The sequence below is a fragment of the Struthio camelus genome, chromosome 1 (genome assembly GCF_040807025.1).
Source record: "Struthio camelus isolate bStrCam1 chromosome 1, bStrCam1.hap1, whole genome shotgun sequence".
In the NCBI taxonomy this organism is placed as follows: Eukaryota; Metazoa; Chordata; class Aves; order Struthioniformes; family Struthionidae; genus Struthio; species Struthio camelus.
Genome location: NC_090942.1, coordinates 58,320,400 through 58,323,647, shown reverse-complemented (window position 1 = coordinate 58,323,647; position 3,248 = coordinate 58,320,400).

The window sequence follows — 3,248 nt, the reverse complement described above, 5'->3', positions numbered from 1 at the left end:
GGCGCTGCGCAAATTCCGGCCCTCGAAAATATCTGCACCTATTCTCGGAACCCAACTACGCCCTAAGCGCTCTTCGCGAAACACTGTTCCGCACAGCGGGCAGGTTACGAAAGTTACGTAGTGTTCTGTGCTTAAGCGGGGCCCCTGCGTCAGGAGGGGAGGGGGGAGAGTAACACTCTCCCTATTCCTCAAAGTCTGCTACGTAAGGAGTCGATCTTGCAACCCCTTCTGGACGGTAGGGAAAACCCAGGCCGAGCCGTACGTTACGTAAGAGCACTGCGTACGCAAGTTGCGCAACTCGGGCTGGCGTAGGGGAGGACGAGCCCGCCCGTTTTGCGTAAAATTCTTCCGTAGGTTTTGCTGGAAGGGCTGGCGGATTACGTTAACTTTGCAGCGTAGTCGAGCTTGGAGAATACGGCCTTTTGCCTACGCGGCCGCTGTCCCCCTGGAAGGCGGCTTCGGGGCTGAGGAGACAATAGCGGAAGCGCGGGTGCCCGCGGCCTCTGCGGCGGCTCCAGCAGGACTGCGCGGGGCCGGTTATGTTTGGTTTCTTCGCGCCTTTTTTTCCTCGCAGATGCCTGGAGGGGATCTTGGCGCCGCGCACAGCGCTGAACCCGTAACAGGAGCGACAGCAGCCATGATGTTTGCTTTCTCCTTATTTCTAGGAGGCTGGAAGAAACTGGTGTAATGCATCCAAAAATGGCTTAATACTCGGCCCTGGTGACCCCCCTCCATAACTGCAGGAGCCTCATAGCAACGTCTCCAGAAAGTCAACTGCTAAAGAATTCACACTTTTGCTAACTATAATGTTATTCCATGGGGTGATACACTGAATGTTTACAAATGGAACATGCAAAATGTAAATCTTAATATTAAGTTGATGTTGTAAGGTCCTCTGTTGCCTTTTCACCCCAAATATGTGTAATTTTGTTGAGATAAATAGTTTCTTAAAGGCACGTAGATGACACTAGTTTGGCTTTGTTGACTTGTCTTCAAACAGACAAACCAAAGGCACGTGTCTGTTATTTAATAAATGCTTGAAGGCGTATAAATAGAAGTTAACAGCAGCAAACCTACTGCAGCATTCCCATTGTACCTATCCCTATCGCGTCATCTTTACAAACGACGCGCGTGTCTGAATTGGTAAATTCTCTGTGATCTTTGTCAAAGCGGTCCCTTGCTGCAGGAGGAGCCTGCCGGGGGAGCCGGGCGCAAGGTGAGGCGAGGCCAGTCCTGCGAGCCAGCCAGAGGACGGAGGGCACGGCCCCGGCGCTGCGCGCACGCGCCCCGGTAGCATTCGACTCCAGAACAACACCGGAGACTCCCAACTAAATGATAAAATTAGCCAGGAGGCAGCCACGTGGCGTGGGCTGTAAACTATTCGTTAGAAAACTGTCAATTTTACGCTGAACTGCGCAACAGGAGAGAGCTTTTGGTGGCCGCAATGAAATGGCCTTTTGAAAGGAAAGGGGCTGTGCTTCCCTTTCTGGCGCCTCTGGGCGAGCAGCCAGCTCGCCTGCCCTGGTACATGAGGTTTAGCCGTTTATCGGGCGGGTGATCTACCTGCACCGGCCAAACGATGGCATCCCCACGCCAAAGCTGCACGATCAGCAGTGCTTTCCAGGTTATCAGACAATCAAAAATCAGGATGGCTGAAGAGCAAGCGAGTCCCCTTTACTTTCAGACCCTTGAGGTTAACAAATGACTTCGCCTGGAGCCAGATACAAATTGTTTACCACTTTATTCTTCTTGCATTACCGTATGGCACATGTGAGAAGGCAAAAAGCAAACGTGGTGCTGAATGCGTTGAAGAAACTTTTGCCTCCTAAGTGGGTGGGAGTGAATCAACACCGTAAGCTCACGCTTGCGCTCTGCTACTTGGCGATTACAAATAACTGCCGGGTGTGGGAAAGACTGGTAGAGGCAGAGGATTAAATGCTACATTAAATGAAAACTGCTGATCCATTACTGGCTCTCTCTGATCAACTGACCTCCTAGCGCCTTTGTCTCTCTAGACTTCTCTCCGCTGTGAAAAATGGTATTTTACCTCAGAAAAATTATCAAGTATAACATACGCTAAGAAAACACTCAGTGAAGGCAAACTCTTTAACTTTATCACAAGGTAAACTTGCTGAAGTTAAATTCTGGCTACAGTGCCAGGCATTTCTTAAAGAATTTGAAGTAAAAACACAGTGGTGACCAGAAATTATCTTACATAAATTAGATAATCTAAATTTAAAATGCACTTCTATGAGCAAAGACAAGCTCTTTGACCAAACACCAGAGTTAGACCCATTCTCTTCAGCGTTGTGAGACAAGAGGAAGAAGTGAAGCCTTTCTTTAAAGCATTTAACAGTTTATTTTAAAACAAGCAATGTCATAGATATTGGAGGTAGGGAAAACTGAAATTTTTTTTCCCCTACTCCCCCATTTGTCTCTTTACTCACAGCTTGTTCCTTTGTCCCCAGTGACATACATCTGTGGACATAGCTGTGTTGATGGGCCAGCCGGCTACGCTCTCTCAGAACAGATAGCAAGCTAAGCATAAAGTGTCTTTCCCTCAGTGAAAGTACTAGTGTCAGTCTCTATCCTCTATCTAGCCACCGCTTCTGTTTCCTTCTGCTTTTTCATTAAAAAAACCTCATCTTTACTATTCTCATTGGCAGTAGAAGGAGACTGGTGAGGCAATCGCGCAATGTTTGTTTCCTTAGGGAACCGGACTACGGGATTTAAAATACTGGGTTGCATCCTGCTTATTTTTCTCATGAATGTTCTTGGAAATTACTGAGAGCGGAGTCTGATTCAAAGCACCCAAACATAAGCAGAGCGCCAAATAATTTTTTATTTTTATTTTTAGCTTTACTAAATAAAAACAATTTTAAAATATTCCCTCCAAAAGTCACCATGCTAAATAAAAGGACAAAAATAATCTAGTCAAGATAAGAAGGCCTAAAAACATATTTTCAAGCAACTACTGCTCCTCTACTGTTCATGAGATTCCATCAAGTTCTTGGGCTCTTGCCCTGCCACTGCTTTTTCCATCTATTTATCGGTCACTCTTGAAACTATGTTTATTCCAATTCTGTTCCATTTCACACTATTAAATTCTCCTTCACAGACTTTCACTTTCAAAGAAATTGAAAAAGAGTACATTAAGGTGATGTGAGAAGACAGCTTTGATTTTCACAAAATATTGGGAAAGGATTCCTTGAACAATTCACAAGTTTATTTTTCAAATCTTTGTCTGC